The sequence below is a fragment of the Zalophus californianus genome, chromosome 1, assembly GCF_009762305.2.
Source record: "Zalophus californianus isolate mZalCal1 chromosome 1, mZalCal1.pri.v2, whole genome shotgun sequence".
Lineage (NCBI taxonomy): Eukaryota > Metazoa > Chordata > Mammalia > Carnivora > Otariidae > Zalophus > Zalophus californianus.
The window spans coordinates 2,840,317-2,856,769 of NC_045595.1; the positions used below are offsets into that span (position 1 = coordinate 2,840,317).

General features: G+C 51.5%; 1 protein-coding gene across 1 annotated transcript in view; it reads left to right on the forward strand.

Moving 5' to 3' along the window:
* The first annotated feature begins 15,293 nt into the window (after positions 1-15,293).
* Positions 15,294-16,453, forward strand: part of ATCAY (ATCAY kinesin light chain interacting caytaxin) — a 30,551-nt gene continuing 29,391 nt past the window's right edge. Inside the window, exon 1 of the mRNA XM_027585131.2 lies at positions 15,294-16,108. The gene's annotated coding sequence lies outside the window, so the exon portion shown is untranslated. The remainder of the gene's footprint in view (positions 16,109-16,453) is intronic.

Genomic DNA, 16,453 nt, shown 5'->3' on the forward strand with positions numbered 1-16,453 from the left:
CCCTGTGCTTTTCTCCCATTTCAATGTCCACACCAGGCCCTTCTCTCAGGCTGGTGCGCCGCATCCCAGCCCCACCCGCCAAAATCCCAGGCACCCTTCACTGCAAGGCCTCTTCCGGCCTTGGGAGGTGGCGGAGGGCTCCTGCTAACTGCTAGGCTGCGGGCACATCCATTCTTTCTCCCTTAGAGTCAAAAATGAAAGCTTCGATGGCACACAGCCATGCCCACTTTGTGTATCATTTACGGCTGCCTCCGCCCTAGAGTGGGGACGCTCGGTAGCTGCAACAGACGCCATATGGCCTGGTGTCAGGGACCGAATGTTTGTGTCTCCCAGAATTCACTGTTGAAACCTTACCCCTCAGGGTGACAGTGTTAGGAGGTGGGGCCTTTGGGAAGGATTAGGATTAGATGGCGTAAGGAGGTTGGCGCACTCAGGAGTGCCCTTGAGTCACAGGGGAGACTGCTGCCCCCCCCCCCATGCAAGGACACAGCGGGGAGGCAGCCGGCTGCAACCCACCAGAGGACTCTCACCAGAACCCAGCCCCACTGGCACCCTCATCTCCTCTAGCCTCCGGAACGGCGGGAGATACACTCCTACTGTTTACAAGCCACCCAGTCCGTGGTCCTTTGTTACAGCAGCCCGAACTAAGATACACACAAAGCTGCAAGCATTTACTCCATGACCCTTTACTAAAAAGGTTTGAGCTTTTAAACAGCAATGGTTTCCTGGCTTAAAACAGCAATTGTTTATTTCGCTCATGATTCCGTAGGCTGGGCTGCATTGCACCTGAAGTCAGCGGCAGGCAGGCAGCTCCGCTTCCGGAGGGTGGCTGGCTATCAGACGGACACCCTGGCTCCCTCCCTGTAGCACCTCCTCCTCCAGGGCCAGCCTTGGGTCCTTCACGTGGCAGCGTTCCCGAGGTGGAGGGGACACAGGCAAAGGCTCTAGAGGCTGGAAGTCCAAGATCAAGGTGCTGGCAGATGCCGTGTCTGGTGAGGGACTGGTTCATGGACCGCCATCTTCTTATGTGTCCTCACGTGGAGGACGGAGGGACGGAGCTTTAGGGGGCCTCTCTCATAAGGGCACTCATCCCATTCATGAGGACTGCACCCTCATGACCTAAGCCCCCCCAGAGGCCCTGCCTCCCCATACCATCATCTGGAGGATTAGGTCTCAGTTAGCCATTGTGGGGGGCACCGACTGTCAGCCTGTGACAGCGTTACTTCCACTGCAGTCCGCTGGCAAGACAAGGACAAGGAAGCCCAGATTCCAGGGCTACGGAAACGGATGTTACTTCAAGATGGGAAAAGCTGCAAGGTCATGGCAGAAAGGCTGAGGACATAAGGAACGAAGGACGGAGACATTCTGGCAACCCATCTGCCACACTGAGGTTTTAGGAGTTGAGTGAGCCAAAACACAGCTCATGGCAAAGACCTCCCACAGGCATGACCCATACGGTTGCCAAAACCTAGGAAATCTGGCATAGGGGTTCTCACCCGGGATGACTCTGTCCCTAGCGAACAATGGGTGATGCTGGGGACATCTGTGGTTGTCACGACTGGGGTGCTGCCAGCGCTGGGTCAGTAACCAGGGATGCTGCTCCATCCCCCAGGGCCCACCCCAGAATGACCTGCCCCAATGCCAAACGTGCTGCTGAGAAACTCAGACCAGCAAAAATGGGTGAGGATACCGCAAGTTTGGGGTTGGGGGTTGAGCTTAGCGTTTGGGGGGAAAAGCGGCAGCAGAGGCAGTTTCTCCCTGCCACAGGTCCAGAGGGAGAACACCCCACCCCTGCTCAGGCTCCCCTTCATGGGAAGCCATTGGTCACCTCGCCTTCTCTCAATTTCCAATCAGGCGGAAGCTGAGACTTCCTTCCCTCTGATTCCTTGGAAATGGCAGTTTTTCCTGCAGTCACTCTGGCCTCGCAGGCCCCAGGTTAAGAATCCCTACTGGAACAGGGAGTGCCAAAATGCAGTCGCTGAGCTCAAATGGCAAGTCTGGCCCTGTGGGACATGGCATGTCCCCTTCTCTTGGGAAATGTGATCAGGTCTTCTTGCAGCAACACGGACCTCTCCACGTCTGCACTCAGGCACCTCCATGGAATGAAATCCCACAGGCACAAGTGAGACATTCCCTTCAAGCAAGATGTTAGAGAAGAGAGGCTGAGCATGAGAGGTTCTGTACAAGGACGGAGCTGGAGTCACAAAGGTTTAAAGACTAGGAACTGGGAGAACCACAGCCCAGTGGGATGGCTTCCAGTCCTGCTCTGTTCACCGGGGCCTTGAGCAAGTCGCTTACTCTTTCTTACCCTCGGCGTATTGGCCTGGGACCCCACCTCTTGAGATGGCAGGACAATTCAGCAGGAGCTCACGTGCTACAGCAGATTGCGCAGGCAGGGGCTTACAATGCAGGCCAGGGGTGCCAGATCTTCCGATTTTAAGCAAGGCTAAAAATCAGGGTTTTTGCAAAATCTCCCATTTTTTATTTTATTTTATTTATTTGTCAGAGAGAGAGAGCACAAGCAGGGGGAGCAGCAGGGAGCCTGACGCAGGCCTCGAGCCCAGGACCCTGGGATCAGGACCTGAGCCAAAGGCAGACACTTTACTGACTGAGCCACCCAGGCAACCCTATTTTTATTTTTTTAACGTTTTTTACTTAACTAATCTCTACATCCAATATGGGGCTCAACTCATGACCCCCAAATCAAGAGTCACATGCTCCTCCAACTGAGCCAGCCAGGTGTCCCAAAGTCTCCCGATTTTTAAATGCTGGCAACCAATTCAAATAAAGCAAGCAATAAGCCTACCACACAGGCTGAAGACAGGTGTGAGAATCAAACATGGTGTGCAAGCTGCCAATTTTCAACCCCTGATGGATGAGGAACAGGAATAAAAAGCCACAAATTCACTCTTGGTGAAGACTCCCTTTAAGCCCGCAGCCGAAGCCCTGTGCTACTACAGCTGCAAGTCGCCTGTTGCTCAAAGGGAGGGTGTGCCTGTCCCCGCAACAGTGAGGACCCCGTGACAAGGACCCAGCTGGTGCCGTCGGCCCAGGAGGGAGAAGAGCCGAAGCTGGATGCTGGGCCCCCGTTAGCACAGGAAGGGCAGTATTTAAGCACATCTACGCGAATGCAGCTTCCTGACTCCCGGCTGGCATCCTCCTCTTTGGGTCAAGGCAATTATCTCATAATGGTGTTTTGGCCTCAGTGTTTGTTTCAGGGAGGCAGGGTTTTTTTTGAGTACATCATCTAGGTAAGATTTTAGAATGCAAGGTTGGCAAGACCCATTGATGTCATTTTGCTCAGTCACCTGACGGGGACGTGGAGGGCTGGAGATGGAAGGGACTCGGCCGAGGAGGTCCGGTTCTGAGCAGGGCTCTCTCCTGTGGGACATGCTCTCACTTGCTCCTACGAGGCCAACCATAAAAGAACACATGGAGGGGCGCCTGGGTGGCTCAGTCGGTTGAACGTCTGCCTTCGGCTCAGGTCATGATCCCGGAGTCCTGGGATCGAGCCCCGCATCGGGCTCCCTGCTTGGCAGGAAGCCTGCTTCTCCCTCTCCCTCTGCCTGCCACTCCCCCTGCTTGTTCTCTCTCTGTCAAATAAATACAATCTTAAAAAAAAAAAAAGAAAGAAAAAGAACACATGGACCCTGAGTGTAGCCCTCACTTCAGAAGGGTATGTCTGAGGAATCTACAGCAGGTAATGACATGTTCTGGGTCTGCTGCAGCAGTGACATCTCTCTGATACACACCACTGTCAATGGGTCATACTCAGTGGGAACATGCACACACAACACCAAAAACATTTAGAGTCTGAGGGGGGGAAAAAAGTGGAAAAAAAAGATTTTCCTGCAATCACAGTAAGCTGTGATTGAGCTAACAAAGTTCACTCAGTATCACTGCCCCATGTGGCAAAAACTAAGCCTGACTGAGACTGCCGCAGAGCCCCAAGTAGCTGGAACTCTCACGTCAAGGATCACCTACACTGCAGTGCTAGTGAGAGAAAACTCAGCTCCAGCACCCTGAGCTCGGCACAGTTTTCCAGGCACATCTGTGATGACTCACAGGGCTGAGGAACATTCAGAGTTTAGACGGCGTGCAGTGGACTCCAACACCCACTGCTGATATGGTCACTAAAGACATTCATCGGGAAGGACATTTTCAAATCTGTTTTATTGTAAGATGACATGACTTTATGTGTACACACACACGTAAACACCCCGTGATGATCTCATTTGGCACTTCGGTTCTCGAGGTTTTTATCGTCAAAATATAATTTGACATACGTTCACATGACAATTCTGATGTTTAAAAATATTTCTTTAAAGTATAAGTAATCTCAACATTCAACATGGGGCTTGAACTCACAACACTGAGATCAAGACTCACATGCTCTTCTGAATGAGCTAGCCACGCGCCCTACAATTCTGATTATTTTTTAGCAGAGTTTTTTAAATTATGAAAGTCTTACGTACCTTCTCCATGTGAAATGCCCATTTCAGATCCAGAAAACATCCCAACCTACTGGAAAGGGGTTTGATAAACTAAATCTTTGGGCCCTTGGGGCGCCTGGGTGGCCCAGTCGTTGAGCGTCTGCCTTCGGCTCAGGTCATGATCCCGGGGTCCTGGGATCGAGCCCCACATCGGGCTCCCTGCTCCGCGGGAAGCCTGCTTCTCCCTCTCCCACTCCCCCTGCTGGTGTTCCCTCTCTCGCTGTGTCTCTGTCAAATAAATAAATAAAATCTTAAAAAAACAAACAAAAACACACTAAATCGTTGGGCTCTTGAGAAGATGACAGAGAATTTCATTCCCCACCCCCATCTGCAACCTTCTTTAAACTGTAGTCAAGAGTCTCCAGCTCTGAATCAGGGCCAGCCTGGCTCCTCAAGACAGAGCCACTGGGCTGCTCCACGTTGCTGAGGCAGGGATTCCCGAAGCTGGTGACAGGCGTTTCCCAAGCCTCCAGGGTGAGCTGGATTCTGAGCTTGGCAGTGCAATTCTTCCATCCTTCTGCAAAGGAACATGGTCCCCACATGGAGGGTGGCCACGAGGTTAGCCTGACAGGCAGATGCTTAAAAATGTTGTCCTGATGATATTATGCTGGGTAAGCCAAAGAGAAAGCATTCTGCATGTGCCCTCAGAGAAGCAGTGCAAGCGAAAGAATTTCCAACCAGGCTTACGATGACCACGCCAGTCTACTGCTGTGAATCCAACTGATGAAAGGCCACTGTTTGAGGACTGGCGAGGGGTTATGTGTGGTTCCAGCCCTCTCCTGCTGCTTTCAGACGTGGAGAAACCTCTACCGCCATGTCTACACTGGTCTGACACATGCACCTCGTGTCGACAGAGGGAGGCAGGACTAGACAACCAATGTGCGGTTCTTATGAGCAAGTAAAACAGATGTCCAACTACCAACCCTGGATTCAACCAAAGACATTCAAATTAAAAAGAAGCCACTGGGTGGCAAAGTCAGTCAAGAGTCCCACTCTTGGTTTCGGCTCAGATCATGAACTCATGGGTCATGAGACAGAGCCCTGCACTGGGTTCCATGCTCAGCAGGGAGTCTACTTGCGATTCTCTCTTCCCTCTCCCCCTCTGTCCCTCCCCCCACTCTCTCTCTGTCTCTCTAGTGAATAAATCTTTAAAAAGAGAGAGCTTCTCAAAAGCTTATTAAAATAGAGCTTCTCTCGATGAGAAATCAAGTATTACCCCCAAATCCAGCAGCTGTCTTATTTAGACTTAACAAGAATGTGAAGGCAAAGGTAGCCAGGTGTACTGTACAGGTGGAATTTTCACAAAACTGCTGAACGAAGAGGGAAGGAAATGTAACAGAGAGGGCCAGGCTATCCTGTTCCCCTAGTGTGGACCTCCAGCATACAGCTCCAAGTTCTAGATGTTTCCATTACCAAAGTGATTTAAACACATACAGAACCCTGCTGGGAAAACTGCACTTGGGATGATGAAAAGCACTGCCAAATTCAATTTTCCTCATGGGATTAATCCTTCATTCTGGATATCTGCAGCACTAACTCTAGCTCTAAAAAAAGCTTTAGGAGATTTAAAAGACCAAACAACATACAATAATTGAAACTCATCATACCAACAACTGTAAACTTTTCTTATACTGTCGAGAGTGAATGTGCATCCAATTCCTACTGACCAACAATTCAAGAAGTTCAGATCCCAACCCTAATAATGGACAACGATATAAGGAATATTCCTATCCAGGGCTATGGTTATCAAGTTTAAAAGCCAAGAAAACCTAGTCAAAATTCCTCTAAGAAAAAAACTGTTGCCAGGGTGCCTGGGTGGCTCAGTCGTTAAGTGTCTGCCTTCGGCTCAGGTCATGATCCCAGGGTCCTGAGATCGAGCCCCGCATCCGGCTCCCTGCTCGGCAGGAGGCCTGCTTCTCCCTCTCCCACTCCCCCTGCTTATGTTTCTGCTCTCGTTGTCTCTGTCAAATAAATAAATAAAAATCTTAAAAAAAAAAAAAAAAGAAAAAAACTGTTGTCTTCACTTTTGGCAATTTGTGAAACGGGTTTTGTAAATACTGTTGTCCAAATGCTACCATAAAGTTGGTATGCATTCTCAAAATCTGTTATGTAATTAGTCTTCTATGTTATATAAGAAATATATACTCTACAAGCAGCTGAAGGTTCCAAGCAAAAGTCACTTACCCCAGAAAAAAAATGTCTAGTTAAAGTCATTCAGATAATGCAGATGATCTCTTTCCAAGGTTTTTTTTTTTTTTTTTTAAAGATTTTATTTATTTATTAGAGAGAGAGAATGAGAGATAGAGAGCATGAGAGGGAAGAGGGTCAGAGGGAGAAGCAGACTCCCCGCTGAGCAGGGAGCCCGATGTGGGACTCGATCCCGGGACTCCAGGATCATGACCTGAGCCGAAGGCAGTCGCTTAACCAACTGAGCCACCCAGGCGCCCTCTTTCCAAGGTTTTGTAAGACTGAAATTTATTTTACCATGATCTGTGTTTCAGTTTCGCTTAAATTTATTTTTAAGATTTTATTTTTTTAAGTAATCTTTACAACCAACGTGGGGCTTGAACTTATGACTCTGAGATGAAGAGTCCCACACTCTGACTGAGCCAGCCGGGCACCCCTACTCTTTTCTTAAGGAATAACACATGTTCTTGGGGACACTTCTAAAGCACAGACTAATTTGACATTTCATTCAGGGTAATTTCACATCCTTAGTCACACGCTGAGTACATGGTATCACCTAAGTCATCAGACTAAAGACAGCAGCTAGGCTGAAATGTGTAACTACATTAATTCAAATAAATGACAGATGCATCTGCTGAAGCCCAGCAATTACCCATTTTAACAGTGTAAATACTTCAATTCTCCTCCAGGAGGTAATTTTTTTTTTAAAGATTTATTTATTTATTTGAGAGAGAGAGCTAGCTCGAGCAGGGGTAGGAGCCGAGGGGGAGGGAGAGCAGACTCTGTGCTGAGTGCAGAGCCCCACTCAAGGCTCGATTCCAGGACCCTGAGATCACGACCTGAGCCGAAATCAAGAGTCGGATGCTTGACTGACTGAGCCACCCAGGCGCCCCTCCCCTGGAAGGTAATCTTAATAGACAGCATAACATTCAAGTGATTTCCCAGTCATGACTGAAGAATGCACTGAGAAAGAAAAAGAGAAAAGAAAAAAGAGCTTGCGAGCAGGCAGAGGGTGAAGCCCTTCCAAAAGTGCACGCCTCTAACAGCCTGGGACTAGTGGATTCTGCTTTAACTAAGCACAGGCAATAGAAATAGCACTGAGGGTGATAGAAACAAAGAAGGATAAAATAAAAACACTGTGTTGCAGGAAACGGCAGGCCCCATCAGAAAATCCATTACTAGCCACACACCCCACTTTAGAAGCCACTCCAAGTGCGCAAAACATAAGGAGCTCTCCTCTTTTCCATAACCCTTAATTCCCAAGCCCTGGTCTGTTTCCTTGTGATCCCAGAGGAAAGAACATGGCCAGATCCTAACGACTAGGTTGAGAGGTCTCTACCTCTCAAAGCCCTAACTTTCCATGTATCTATTTTCTACAAGCTGAAACTGAAACGTGCAGCAAAGGCCCCTACAGTGCAGCCGACACATGTCTCGGTTGCCCAAAGGGCAGTCTGCGTCCTTGTTTCCTCAGGGTGAGGAACCGGCCAGAGAGGTTCAGCCAGGCTACAGCTGGAAAGGGCTGGGTTCCGGGAGGCGCTCGACAACCCCCCCCCCCGCCCCCCGGCCCCGCCCCCGCCGCGGGACGCCAGCCCTGCATCCCTGCCTGGGACTTGCTCTTGAGCGTCAGGCTGAAGGAGGAAACAGCAGAGATGCTCCAGAGAGAGGCCGTGGAGAACGGCGTGGGGCTGTGTATTTGTACACTTGGGGTACAGCACACCCCATGTGCTGTTTCTACCTGGAGATCCCTCCTTCCCTTGGCTGCTTCCTATCTCTGCCCCCATCTCTTCTCTAAGCTCCTCCCCCTCCCCCAAATGCATGGGTCTCCGTCCTTTACACCCACCCCACAAAGTCTCAAGGTCTCAGGTTCCTCTAGCCCTCCTTACTGTTCCCCCTCCCCTGGAAGCCTCTAATGCCCACCCCCCATTGGGTGTCAGGACTTCCCCATGTCGAGTCTGGGACCCCCCCAAGTCTCTGCCTGATCCCCCCATCAGGGCTCAATCCCCCTTGCCAATGTCTCTGAGTTCCCTCACCACCCCCACCCCCGTCAGGGGTCAGTACCCCCTGACCCCACATTCCCCTGCCCAGCCAGGTGCCCTCCCGGGTCTGTCTTACCCCCAAATCAGAATCAGATCGCCCCTCCGCTCCCCTCTCCTCCGCCAAGGTCTCCGCTCCACACCCTGCGCAGTCAGGTCCCCTCCGGACCCGCCCCCCACCCCCCGCGGCCCTCAGGACCCTCCCCGGCCTCCGTCTATCCCCCACCCCCACCCAGGGGTCCCCGCGCTCTGGCCCTCCAGCTGTGCCCCTCCGGGGCCACCCTCGGCCAAACCCCCTCCCCACTCGGGCTTCTGTGCCCGCCTTGGGAGCCGCTGCCCTCCCCACCTCAGACCTGAGCGCCCCCTTAGGTACGGACTCCCAGCACCGCCAGCTCTCCCTCCCGGCTGCGCGGCCATCTTAGCTGGCGCAGGCCTCCCAGCCCGTGTCCCGCTTGGTTCCGGCCAACACGCCGGCCCGCGGCTTCCCCGGGGTCTGGGTCGGGCCCGCGTCGGGCCACCGGCGCGGGCGGCGCTGGAGCCGTTACCTGTAGTGTGGGCCGGCGCCCCACTCGTAGCCGGAGCAGTTACTCGCCGCCATCTTGGCGTCAGCACAGAGCTGGAGCTGGCCCGAGGCGCGAAGGGGCGGGGCGCCGGCGGTGACGTCCCCGGGCCCCGCCCCCGCGCCGCGTGCCGCTCGCGTCCCACCACGCGCCCCAGGCCCCGCCCCCCGCGCGAAGCCCGGGCCCTCTCGCTTCTCACTGCACGTCTCCGGGCGGACTCTGCCTCGAGCCCCGCCCCTGCCTCGAGCCCCGCCCCTTCCTGGAGTCCCGCCTCTACCCCCGCCCCCGGGGGGGGGGGCAGCTCAACATCCGGGGGCTCTGCCTCGAGCCCCGCCCCTTCCCGGAGTCCCGCCTTCCCTTAAACCATAAGCCTTTGTCGGGGTGAGGGGGTGTGTCTCTGCCCTACGTCCGAAGCCCCGCCCTGAGCGGGAGCCTGGACATACTTCTACTTTGTGTCCCACTTGGGTGGGTTGGGGAGTTCCGGTGACCGCTCTGGCTGAGTGCAGGTGGCCCTGCTGAGGCGGCCACGTCCTGCATGTCCCTTGGGCACCCCCTGGTTAGCAGCCTTTCGTGGGGCTTTCTAAGAGCCCACTCAGCACCTAAAAACTTGCTGACCCTAAACTAGTGGTTCTCAGCTGGAGTGATTTGCCTTCAGAGGGCACTGGGCGGTGTCTAGGGACATCTGTGGCCCCTGGCATGGAGTGGGTGGGGGGCCGGGACGCCCCACAAAGACCCGGCTCCAATGTCAGGCTGAGAAACCCTACTCCAAGTGTAAGTCATTTTGAGAGATATTTCTTGAGCCGCCTACTACAAGCCGGGCCACGTTGGGGAATGCGGCAGTGAGCAAAAGTGCATGGTGCCAGTCCTCCTGAACTTAGAGTCAGGGAGACAGATCATAACCAAACTATTAATTACAATTACAGCGCCTTTTTTGGTTAATAACAGCTTGACCAAGATAGAATTCACATATTGTACAATTCACCCATTTAAAGTGTGCGACTGTGGTCTTTAGTACGTTGACAGAGTTGCACGACCATCACCACTGTGTGATTCCAGAACATTTTCATCACCCCTAGTAGAAACTGTCTCCATGAGCCGTCATTTCTCAATCTCCCAGCCCCTGGCAACCACTGGTTTGCTTTTTGTCTCTATGGGTTTACCTGCTCTGCACATTTCATATAAATGGGCCGCTACTTAGCAACAAAAAGGAATAAACTCTTGAAACACACAACAACTTGGATGAAGCTCTAGAGAATTATGCTGAGCAGGGAGAAGCCAATGCAACAAGGTTACATGCTTTACATACTCTTATGATTCCATTTACATAAAATTCTTGAAACGTCAAAATTACAGAAATGGAGAACATATTAGTGATTTCTAGGGGTTAAGGACATGGGGAGGAGGGTATGGGGAGTAGAAGCACTTTACAGGGACAACGTGAGGTATCCTATGGTGAGGACATCTTCTAGCTCTCGACTGTATGGAAAGCAATGGTGAGATTGTACTATAATCGCGTAAGATTTTACCACTGGGTAAATGGGGGAACTGGGTACACAGGATCTCTTATTTCTTACTGCATGTGAATCTACAATTACTTCAAATTTTTAACAATTAATTAAAAAAAAAACCACAACAGTACGGGGCACCTGGGTGGCTCAGTTGTTAAGCATCTGCCTTCGGCTCAGGTCATGATCTCAGGGTCCTGGGATCAAGCCCTGCATCAGGTTCCCTGCTCCATGGGAAGCCTGCTTCTCCGTTTCCCACTCCCCCGTTTGTGTTCCCTCTCTCGCTGTGTCTCTCTCTGTCAAATAAATAAATAAAATCTTAAAAAAATAAAATAAAATAAGAAAAACAGTACATGTACCGACTGTGGAGGGGTGGTGTTCCTTTCCTCCTTGATATGAAGCAGGCACAGGGCTAGTTAATTCTTGGACAGAAACCACGGCAAGCCCAGGGTGCCAAGGAAAGCCGTATGGGTGATTTAATGAATGGCATTCTTCCACTTGAGTCTTCATGACCATGTGTGGCCACCGGGAACAATCGAGTAGGTCTGGCAAATGCAGCTCTCCCACCATGCCCTGGCTAAAGTTCAGAGTGGTAATTACACAGGGCCTCCCTCCAATTCCCTGCAGCTCTGACGAGGTAAGGAAGGCTATATGCTTTATACAAAAGCAGGTCTGTTTTAATGTTTTCTCTGGATTACATAATATCCACCACCCGCCCCCCCCCCCCCCGTTATTTACTACAGGCATTGTGCTAAATGCTTTGCATGCATGATCTTATCTGGTCCTTACAATAGCTCTTAGAAGTAGATACGGTTGATTCTCATTATTGGCAGCTGCTCTGTTCTATAAAGTTGCAAGAGTGAATGCTGAAGCATCGCCCCTGGAGGAAACCCTGGGGTAGATTCCTGCAAGCCTCTGGTCACAATATTTTCATCAACTCATCAATACATAATCTTGTGCTCTGTATGCTTCTGTCTAAAGACACCTTATTTAATACACATTGTCGATTCGTTAACAGCCAACAGCACTATAATTCATGCCTGAATTAAGCTTAGCTAACACATGTATTTTCTCTGTAAGCTGCAGCCCAGCCTTCCTGTGCTCAGAAACTCAGAAACACCAGACAGCGCTGTGCACGGGGGCCACTGTAAACAGTAAAACCACCAACATAAAGCGCAAAAATGCAAAAATCATGGTACTAAATAGGTCCCGAAAGGGGCCATTTACAACCTGGGCTGGAATAAGGACGCAAAATGGTGTCTTGTTCAAACCCAGCTGGGAATATGTATGGCCAGCACTCAAAGTTTTCACCCCTCGGCATTGTCTGCAAATGACCCTGAAAGCACTGTGAGTATGGATTTGGGGGTTACGAATGTTACAGATGAATTTCAGCCAGTAGGCAAATTTACAAATAGAGAAGCAACTAATAATGAGGCTCGAATGTCCTTGTATTAATCCCCTTTGCAAATCACGAAAAGGATAGTCAAGGAGCTTTAGCAATTTCATTGCCTCAACCCAATTCTATGAGAACTGATTATGATTCAGGTGTTCCTCTACGGCAGGGTTTCTCAACCCATGCTGTTGATATTTGGGGCCAGAGAATTCTCGGTTCTGGGGGGCCCGTCATGTGCATCGTAAGGTGTGGAGAAGCATCTCTGGTCTGTACCCACTCAATGCCAACATCATCTCCATCCCCCAAAGTCATAAGAACCAAAAATGTTTCCAGACACTACCAAATGTCCCATGAGGGGCAGAATCCCTGCCCCACCGTGAGAACCACTGGTCTAGGGACTGGAGACACAACAACCACAAAGTGCAACGTCTCTGATCTCAAGAAACTTATGTTATGGGAGAATGGCAAACGGGGATGTGGGGCAGGGAGGGGAGTTAGTGTTTCATGGGGACTGAGTTTCAGTTTGGGAAGGTGAAAAAGTTCTGGAGACGGATGGTGGGGATGGTTGCACATTGTGAATGTAATTGATGCCACTGAATTTGACACTTAAAATGATCAGAAAGTCAAGTTTTATGTTATGTATATTTTAACCACGATTAAACCAGACAAGAGCCAAACTTGGCTTTCACAGCGGCTCCTTGGCAGTGGCCACAGCACCACGGACAGCTCCCGTGTGCTCTCATAGGGGAGGCACTGCTGCTTTGTAAATGCCCCTCTGTCCAGAATGCTTTTCTCCCGCTTCTTCATCCATCCCACTCCTACCCACTCCTCAGGGCCCGACTCACATCGTCACTGCCCACCCTCCCCGCCGGGAAGTCTTCCCATGCACCCTCCCCCAAGCCACTCTGCTCCAAAGATGTCTCTAAATCAGCCCAGACTCCTTTGCCCATCTGTTTCTCCAAATGGGAGTTCTGCAAAAGCAAAGTCTTTCTTATTCACACACTGGACCCCCACACCCAGCCACAAAGACTGGCCTGGATTTCCCATTCAATTAACACGAGTGTCTCTTCCCAGAGCTCCACTTCCTCCAGCCAGGAGGCTCTGGGCTCTCCTGCCCTGCTGTGGGGCAACACCTTTCTGCCTTGGGCTCGGAGGCCCCAGACCCTGATGCAGTGAGTGAAGCAGTGAATGAAGCAGCAACGTGAGCAGAGTGTTGACTGATCTCTGTGAGGGGAGCCAGCGTCCACACATTCCACCTGCATCTCCTGGAGGCCTCCTCTGTGCTGGGTACTGCTGCCCTCTGCAGAGAACATGGCCATGTACAAGGCCAACCGAGTCAGGGGCTCCTGGGTGGCTCAGTCGGCGAAGCATCTGCCTTCGGATCAGGTCATGATCCCGGGGTACTGGGATCGAGTCCCCATCGGACTCCCTGCTCACCGGGGAGGCTGCTTCTCCCTCTCTCTGCCCTTCCCCCCACTCGTGCTCTCTCTCTCTCTCTCTCTCTCTCTCTCTCTTTCTCTCTTTCTCTCAAATAAATAAATAAAATCTTTATAAAAAAAAAGACCAACCAAGTCTCTTTTATCTTGACTTTTATAGTCTAGCAAAGGGGTCAGAGAATAAACAAAGAAACAAGTAAATAATTTCAAATAGTGGCAAGTGCTGTGGGGGGGGGGGAATCAAGCTCCTCAGTAAGTGAAACACAAACCTACTGTATGTCCCGGTAATTCCGTTCCCAGGCGTGTACCCAAGGGAACGGAAAACAGGGACCCAGATAAGTCTCTGCACAGCCACGTTCACAGCAGCACTATCCACAATAGCCAAAGAGTGTCAACGGCCCCGACGTCCATCCACTGGTGAACGGGCAAACAAAAATGTGGCTAATGCATACAGTGGAATACACTGTTCAGCCATCAAAAGGGACAGAGCACTGAAGCTGCAGTGTGGATGATCCTTGAAAAATTATGCTCTACCAAAGAGGCCAGACAAAAAAATGACATAGTGTAGGACTCCATTTATATGAAATGTCCAGAACAGGCAAATTCACAGAGATAGAAAGTGGATTAGAGGTTGTCAGGGTTTGGGGCTGTGGGATGGGGAGTTAGTTGAATAGGGACAGAGTTTCAGTTTGGGAAGATGAAAAAGTTCTGGAAATAGATAGTGGGGATGTTTGCGTGGCCATGGGCGTGTGCTCAATGTCACTGAGCTGTACACTTTCCAATGGTTAAAATGGTAAGTTTTATGTTTTGAGTATTTTAGCACAATTTTAAAATGTATATACTAAAAAAAAAAATCGGACTGGGCAATGGAATGGGGTGGTGGAGGTGGGGGGTAAGGGAGGGATGGTTGGGGAAGGCCTCTCTGAGGAGATTACTTCTGAGCTGACACCTGAATAATGTAAACATCTGCTGGAAGAGCGTTCCTGGCAGTGGGAACAGCATATTCCAAGGCCCTGTGGTGGGGATGAACTTGATGTGTTCGCAGAACAAGTGAAACACCACCGCATCAACAAAGCAATAGGCATCGGTTCCTACTTGGGGCCATTCGTTCATTTCCTGCGGCTGCTGTAACAAAGTACCACAAACCAGATGGCTCAAAACAAGAGAAATCTATTATCTCCCAGTTCTGGAGGCCAGAAGTCAAAACTCAAGGTACTGACAGAGTTGGTTCCTTCTGGTGGCTGTGAGGGAGAATCCATTCTATGCCTGTCCAGCTTCTGGTGGTTGCTGGTGATCCTTGGCATTCCTTGGTTTGCAGATGTAAAAACACTTGTGGTTGGATTTGAGATTCACCGTAAATCCAGGGGATCTCACCTAGAGATGAGAGTACCGGATTCCTAATTCCACCTGCAAAGACCCTTTTTCCAAATAAGGTCATATTCACAAGTTCGGGGAGGTTAGGACATGGCCATGTCCTAAAAATAGACACAGCAACAGCAAGAAACAGGTATAGAAGCTTTCTCGGGCACCGTGCTAAGTCCTCTCCTACATGATCTCGTTAAACGCCCAAACGCCAGTACCATGTTTCTATTTCACAGATGGGGAAACTGAGGCCCAGCAGGTAAGATCACTTACCCCGTGGTGTGTCCCAGCTAGTTAGCCTCCCAGCCAGGGTTCGAACCTCCTTCTGATCTGATTTCAGAGGCTGCACTCTTTATGGGGTCCTGAAGTCCTCCAGGGCAGGGCCGCTGCGGCGCACAACTGCAGGCGGCGCCTTTCCCTCCGTGGCCCCCAGAGCAAGTGTGTCCCGGAAGACTCTGCCTCCCCAGCACGCAGCCGGGTCCTCGGCACACTCGACTCGGTCCACAGTGAGCGGCCAGCTGAGGGACCCAAGGAATGGGGTCCTAAGGATATTTCCCCTCCCTCCCTCCCTCCTAATCTAAGGAATGAGGCCATCGCCTTATTTATTTATTTGTTTGTTTTTTCCTTGTTTTGTTTTTTAAACCTGTGATGCGCCATCAGGAAATCATTTCCGCTTCTGCCTCTGGTGAGGCTCTTGGAAATACTCCCCTTTCAGCCAATCGAGAGCACCGGATTCTGGCAGGGGGCTGTGCTTTTTGGTCAGCCCTGCCCCCACCCACCCACCCTGCACACAAAAGCAGCATAATTAACTGTCTGAAGGCAGCCGAGCCTCCGCCAGCAGCGAGCTGGCGAGAAGACACCTCAGAGGCACGGGCTGCGACCGTGGCAGGGGCCGGGAGCGCAGCCGGCCGAGGGGCAGCCGGCCGCTAACTGCAGCGGTCCCCCAGCTCTGGACAAAAGCACCCATCCGCGCCGCCACATTGCTCTGGGTGACCTTCGCTGGGTGCAGAGTCCGCCCTGCGCGCGTCCTCCTCCGATGCTCTGAAGGCCCAGGGGCTGCGCTCCGAAGCCGAGGGATGTCCGGCTGCATCCGCGCGGGGCTCGCCTTTGTTTGCGCGTAACGGGCAGAGGCCGCCGAGGTGAGTCCACCCGCCTTTCTCGCAGCCCTGCCCCGCAAGATCTGTCCGGAGACATCCGCTGCCGCAAAGCCCCGTCCGGCAGGTGGGGCGGGTGGGAGCAGGGAACCACGGTCTTGTGATTCCCGGGATGACAACACAGCCATGTCTCCCGATGCCGAGGAAAACCTTCCGCAGGCATGCACGCCCACAGTTCACCTTCCGTGCCCACCGTTCACCTGGAAGGCAGAGGATTGCACCATTTTCAGGACATGCTTAGAGATTAGGCTGATAAAACCCTCAGCCTCTCTCTGGGACGCTTCCTAAGAGACCGAAATGTACACGTCCCATCTCTGTGCATTTCCTATT